This window comes from Tenrec ecaudatus, chromosome 12, assembly GCF_050624435.1.
Source record: "Tenrec ecaudatus isolate mTenEca1 chromosome 12, mTenEca1.hap1, whole genome shotgun sequence".
Classification (NCBI taxonomy): Eukaryota; Metazoa; Chordata; class Mammalia; order Afrosoricida; family Tenrecidae; genus Tenrec; species Tenrec ecaudatus.
This window is the reverse complement of record NC_134541.1, coordinates 5,624,565-5,631,258: the sequence shown is the minus strand read 5'-3', so window position 1 is coordinate 5,631,258 and position 6,694 is coordinate 5,624,565. Positions and strand designations below refer to the sequence as shown.

Here is a 6,694-nt window from a genome sequence, read left to right as displayed (position 1 = left end):
AAGGGTATATGAGAGAGGAGAGTGGGGAGGGAGGGAGAAAATGAGGAACTGATGTCAGGGTCTTAAGTGGAGAGCAAATGTTTTGAGAATGATGAGGGCAATGACTGTATAAATGTGCTTTACACAATTGGTGCATGTATGCATTGTGATAAGAGTTGTAATGAGCCCCTAATAAAAAATGATTAAAAAAATAACTACCTAAAAGAGTTGTTGACATTCTGATGAAATTAAAGAGAAAAAGGAAGCTTTTTCTTTGAATTTTGAACTAGTGGTTTGCTCATAAATTAAGACAAACCTGGAACCAGGAAGAAACGCCCCTGTCTAGAAATGAAAGTTAAGGGGTTTCTGTGGGCAGCCTGAAATGTCTGTTGGGTGACTGCCTGGACCACTTGTTGGGTGGTAGTGGGAGAAATGCAGCAAGAGAGAGGGGTTGAGTCTGGTCACTGACACCTGTGGACCTAGTTCAGAGAGTAGAGAAGACTAGAGCAGGTTGGCTGGTCTGAGGTTTCTGACGGGGCCCATTGTAAAGGCGACGTGAAGTTGACCAGAACCAGACCAGATGAAGATTTTTGAGCCTGTGACTTGGCACATATTACTGCTGATTTTATGGACAGGCAGCGTGATTTGATTTTGCTTATGGATGAGGATTCACAAGGTTCCAAACAGAATGTAGATTCTTTGCATCAAAAGCACAGCACGCTTGTCTCCTCCGAGTACTGGGTTGATATAAATGGGCAGTATAGAAATTAGATACCCAAAATTGGGGCGATAAAGACATCAAATGGCTGGCTAACAGACTTTCATAAGTGCAGGAATATATTCATAGGATTAGGGTGTAAATGTTCATATAACTTCAATGCATAGATTACTTTTGTTTTGTTTACATAGAATATTATGTTTACATGAGGCTGGCACATTTTAAGGTGTATGCATTTCAGTTTTATTCCATTAGACCCAATATGACTATTATTGTTTTGCTTAAAAATTATGTATGGGTAAAGAGTTGTAAAAACGTGTTAAGTTGACAAGGAGTGTGCTCTGGGGTACTTACAGAATTTCATGTCAACTTGACATGTAGAAGTGTAGGGTTGGAACCCAGACTATCAATCAGGTCTGATGGCACCTCCTTGTGGCCATGGATTTCTCACAAGGATGGTCCAGAGAGCCTTCCCACCTTTGTCAGCCTGCTTTCCCCTTCTGGCTTGCTGACCCTGATGGGTACCGCAGGCATGGAGATGTGTCGACAGCCAAGAGATCCACAAAACTTTGCACCCACTAGCCTCTGAAGAGAGTAGTGGGCAAACAGGGTAGTAACCCATCTCTGGGGTGGGTACAATGTCTCCACAGGAAAGGGAGAGAGGAACCAGACCTAATCCCAGAGTGCCAAACCGTGAGGGCAACATACCGGCATGGAGCAGAGAAGTAACAGAGAGGACTGTAGGGTCCGCCCAATTCAAGTTATGTTGGTCCCCTGCCCTGGAAGCATGTACTACAGAGGGCAGCACTACACTACAAAGACACAGTCTGGGGAGAGTGGCAGGTCTGCTCAGACCACATGGGGGCAAACTAAGAGGGAGAGAGAAAGAGATAGAGTGGACGCCACCCAGCCCACCAGCCTTGGAGCTGCCAAAGCACACAGAGGACCATAGGGCCAGCCTCACCACAAGACACAATATCCCCTCACCTACCCACAGTGTTATGGGGAAAGCGCTGGATACACAGTGTGGGAATTGTGCAAAGTCTGACCCCACACACTGGGATAAAACATGAAGGGAGCGCAACAGAGCAGTAAGGGGAGCAAAGCAACAAAGACCTTAAGGAATCCCGAAACAGACTTCAGAGTCTGGGATTCAGGCCTTGGTACCTGATTGGACCAAATCAGAAAGCATTCGTAAGAGTCAGCAGAAAGTCCTGGAACTATTTATAGACCTTAACAATTTTTTTAATTACGTCTATGTAGATAAGATATGTAAGATAAAAAATGGGACCAATGGTTCCGGGGGAACATGGGAGAGGAGGAGGCAAGCGCAAGGGAGTGGGAGCCAACAAAATCAGGGACAAAGGAACAAGAGATCTAAAATCGATGGCAAGGAGGGCACAGAATGCCTGGTGGGGTTTGACCAAGTGCAGTGTAGCTGAAAGGAATTACTGAGAGCTGAACAAAGGTCTAACATGACAGTGGGACAGGAGGAAAGTAATAGGAAAAAGAGGAAAAGAATTAATAGGCATAGAGAGGTATAAATATATGCACATATATATGCAAATATATTAATATATAATGATAGGGATAGAGGTCTATGTACATACATTTATATGTTAAGTATTAAAGTAGCAGGAAGACATTGGGCTTCTACTCAAGTCCTCCCTCAAAGCAAAGCTTGAAGATAAACAAGCGGCCATCTAGCTGGGAAGCAACAAAGCCCACAAAGAAGAAGCACACCAGCCTGAGTGATGACACGGTGTCAACAGGATCTAGTATCTGACATCAGAAGACCCAAAGCCCATCTGTAGACAATTAGACATCCCCCCACAGAATGTTCACAAAGAAGGGACGAGTCAGCCAGGTGCAGTATACCACCGACAAAGCATACAACATTGCTCTAATTCCTTACTGCTGCCTCCCCGCACTATCATGACCCTTACAACACAGCTAGATCAGAGTATGTACACTGGTACAGATAAGAGCACTGAATACACAGAATCCAGGGCAGATTAACCCCTCAGGAATAGTAATGGAGTAGTGATGCCATGAGGGTAAGGGGAAGGTCAGGGGAGAGAGGGGAGAAACGAGAACCATTCACAATGATTGTCCTATAACACCCCCTCCCTGAGGGAGATGAATATCAGAAATCTGGGTGAAGGGAGACAGTGGACAGTGTAAGATATGAAAACAATAATATTTACCATGGGTTCACCAGGGGATGGAAAAAAAGGAGATGATATCAGTGACTCAAGTAGAAAGAAAATATTTTGAGAATGATAATGGCAAAAAAATTTTTTTAAAAAGAAAATGATAATGGCAACATATGTACAAATGTGATTGATATAATTGATGTATGGATTGTTATAAGAGCTGTAAGAGTCCCCAATAAAATGAATTAATTTTGTAAAAAATAGAGGTATTGATAAAATACAAAGCCACAGTATCTGGTGGACTTCAAATACAGGTGACAGTCCATGTGTGAAAATGGCAGAGGTATAGAACGTGAATCGGCCCACCTTTGAGTGAATGATCATCAGGACCAGCCAAAAGCTGATTAACATGCATGGCAGTCAGTCCTACCTCCAACCTCCAACTTTTTCATGAATTCTGAGAGTAGCCATCCTCTCCATGGAGCAATCTACTTCTCCTCTCACGCTGGTAATTCATTGCAGCGAGTACAAAGAACTCTCAGGTGGTGGAATCAAGGGCGGGCTCGCGCACACACACACAAACACACACGGTGTGATCAACAGAAACATGAGTGAAAAGAGAGATGGTCGGTGTAAGATATGAAAATAATAATTTATAATTTACCAAGGGTTCACGATAATGGGAGGGTGGGGAATGAAGGGAAAAAGGAGCTGATGCAAAGGGCTCAAATAGAAAGTAAATGTTTAGAAAATGATGGCAACATATGTATACGTATGCTTGATAGAACTGATGTATAGAATGTTATAAGAGATGTAAGAGCCCCCAACAAAATGATCTTAAAAAAAAAAAGGATTGAACTATGAAGTTGAATGACATGTGAATTCTGTCCCAATATAACTATTTATATTTTAAAAGGAGTTAGGTCTGAACATAAACCGAAGTCCCTACATGTGAACTCCAGCTATGGGGTGCGGTATTACAGCCAGGGAGGTGAACGGTAATGTATGATCCCTGTGGGATGTGACCATACTTTTTTTTTTAAAACAATTTATTGGGGCTCATACAATTCTTATCACAGTTCATACATATACATACATCAATTGTATAAAGCACATCTGTACAGTCTTTGCCCTAATCATTTTTTCTCTTTTCTTTTTTTACATTTTATTAGGGACTCATACAACTCTTATCACCATCCATACATATACATACATCAATTGTATAAAGCAAATCCATACATTCCCTGCCCCAATCATTCTCAAGGCATTTGCTCTCCACTTAAGCCCCTTGCATCAGGTCCTCTTTTTTTTTCCCCTCCCTCATGTGCCCTTGGTAATTTATACATCGTTATTTTGTCATATCTTGCCCTATCTGGAGTCTCCCTTCCCCCCTTCTCTGCTATCCCTCTCCCAGGGAAGAGGTCACATGTGGATCCTTGTAATCAGTTCCCCCTTTCCAACCCACTCACCCTCCACTCTCCCAGCTTTGTCCCTCACACCCTTGGTCCTGAAGGTATCATCCACCCTGGACTCCCTGTGCCTCCAGCCCTCATATGTACCAGTGTACAGCCTCTGTCCTATCCAGCCCTGCAAGGTAGAATTCGGATCATGGTAGGTGGGGGGAGGAAACATCCAGGATCTGGGGGAAAGCTGTGTTCATCGGTACTACCTCACACCCTAATTAACCCATCTCCTCTCCTAAACCCCTCTATGAGGGGATCTCCATTGGCCGACACTTGGGCCTTGGGTCTCCACTCTGCACTTCCCCCTTCATTTAATATGGTATATATATATATATATACATATATACACATACATATATACATATACACATATATATACATACACACAAATATCTTTTTTTTGCATGATGCCTTATACCTGGTCCCTTGGCACCTCGTGATCGCACTGGCCGGTGTGCTTCTTCCATGTGGGCTTTTTTGCTTCTGAGCTAGATGGCCGCTTGTTCACCTTCAAGCCTTTAAGACCCCAGACACTATCTCTTTTGATAGCCAGGCACCATCAGCTTTCTTCACCACATATGCTTATGCACCCATTTGTCTTCAGAGGGATGTGACCATTCTTAATGTGAATTCATACATGGAAGTAAAAAGAGATTCATGAGATAACACTGGCCATGCACCAGTAAATGCTGAATCGGAAGGTGGATGCATGAAATTTGCATTAGATCCCCAAATCTAAAGACATTTCGTTTACCAAAGGCTGTCACCTATACAAGGAACCCTAACTGCATGCAGTGCCTTCACATAAATTTAGCCTACATTTAGGTCCCTAACGCACTTCCCAGTACTTTGGACCATTAAATCACAATGTACCAATTTGGAGATCGTACAAGAAGAGTCAGTTTCCAAAAACAAGACTGTGATGGAAAGGAGATTACGAGTCCAAGGAGCCATCAGAGAGGCAACTTCCCACAGAATGAGCTGGTTTTCCCATGAAGAATTAAGGAAGTTGGAAGAAAGGGCTGGCAATCTACTTCTAAAATAATTAGCCAGTGAAAATCCAACGAAGCATACTTCTACACTGTTAGCCACGGAGGCTTCTGATAACACTGGCATCAACTCCACAGAAATGGGCTCAGTTTAACTCTGGACTGCAACAGGAAACTCGGTAGGCCAAAAGGTGCATCGATGGCATAGATGGAACCCGAGTCCTCGTTCTGGTGCTTGGTACTGGGAATTGGACAGATTTTGACAAAGGGTAGACCTGATTTGCCCCTGTGGGTCCCAGACTGAACTCTTCATGGGAGGAGAAGCCTCATCTTTCTCATGGGAAGTGGCTGATGGTTGCTGATTGCTGACCTTGTGGTTAGCAGCCCCAACTATAACTCACTGTCACCAGGAAGTGCTTAGTGGGGACCAAGCTGGTGGCACTGAGATTGGCATTTTGGTTTCAAAGGGGAGTTGGCCAGCTCAGCTAACTTGTCTCAAGAGTAACTCAATGAATCGCTTCTCGGCCTTTTGGCTAAGATCAAGTGTAGTATCTGTTCTTATCAGTTTAATATCTGATACATCCTCTATCTGAGGACAATATATTAAATGGATTTTTGGAGCAGGGAGTTGGAATAGGAGCTTGCTCCGTCCACTCCACGCATCGACCTGGTGTTGCAGTGCCTCTGGGAACGGTGCACCAAAAAAAAAAAAAAAAAAAAGAGTAACTCAATGAGGTTTCCCCATGTTAAGAAAAAGCTTGCAGTCGTTCATTTCCCGAACAGAACATGCTTGAATTTTTGGTCTCTGTTCAGTTTTTTCAAATCAATCCCAAGGAAAATTGGATCATTGTTACAAGAAGGATCAGCCAGCCCTCCTAACCGTTCTCAAAATATCTCCCACCTCTAAAATCTCTAGGAACTGTATGCAGACCTGGCAAGCTCTCGCACACGCCCAAGAGACCTTACAACAGAATATGACCCGCCCTGCCCTAACTCAACCACCATCTGGGTTGTCTCCAGCCCGTATCATATACACACACGCCCACCTTACTTACCCGCCCAATGCCGGATTCCCACCACGACAACCAAGTATGCAGCACCAATTAAGCGCTCTCCGCCAGAAAACTGCCAGGTTTGCTAACCTAACCTCGCACCCACCAACGGGGATGGGAGTTTACTTGGTGCTGTCTGCACCCACCCCCACATGGCCCACTGTATGTCCACCGCCTCAAAACCGAAATTCAAAGTTCGGGGTCACTCCTGGCCCAGCCACAGCACGGAGAAGGGACTCGGAGCGCACTCCAGGACCCAGCCCGTCTCCCACACTTTCCCCGCCCCACACGAGCGTGCAGAGCAGGGCGCCCGCCCCACAAACCCAATCCCAGGAAC

At 44.4% G+C, this 6,694-nt stretch overlaps 1 non-coding gene across 1 annotated transcript; it reads left to right on the top strand.

Annotated features, from left to right (window-relative positions):
* Positions 1-5,818: 5,818 nt before the first annotated feature.
* On the top strand, positions 5,819-6,009 carry LOC142423484 (U2 spliceosomal RNA). Its single transcript, XR_012779130.1, has one exon. It is a non-coding gene; the product is annotated as a U2 spliceosomal RNA (small nuclear RNA).
* Positions 6,010-6,694: the final 685 nt, after the last annotated feature.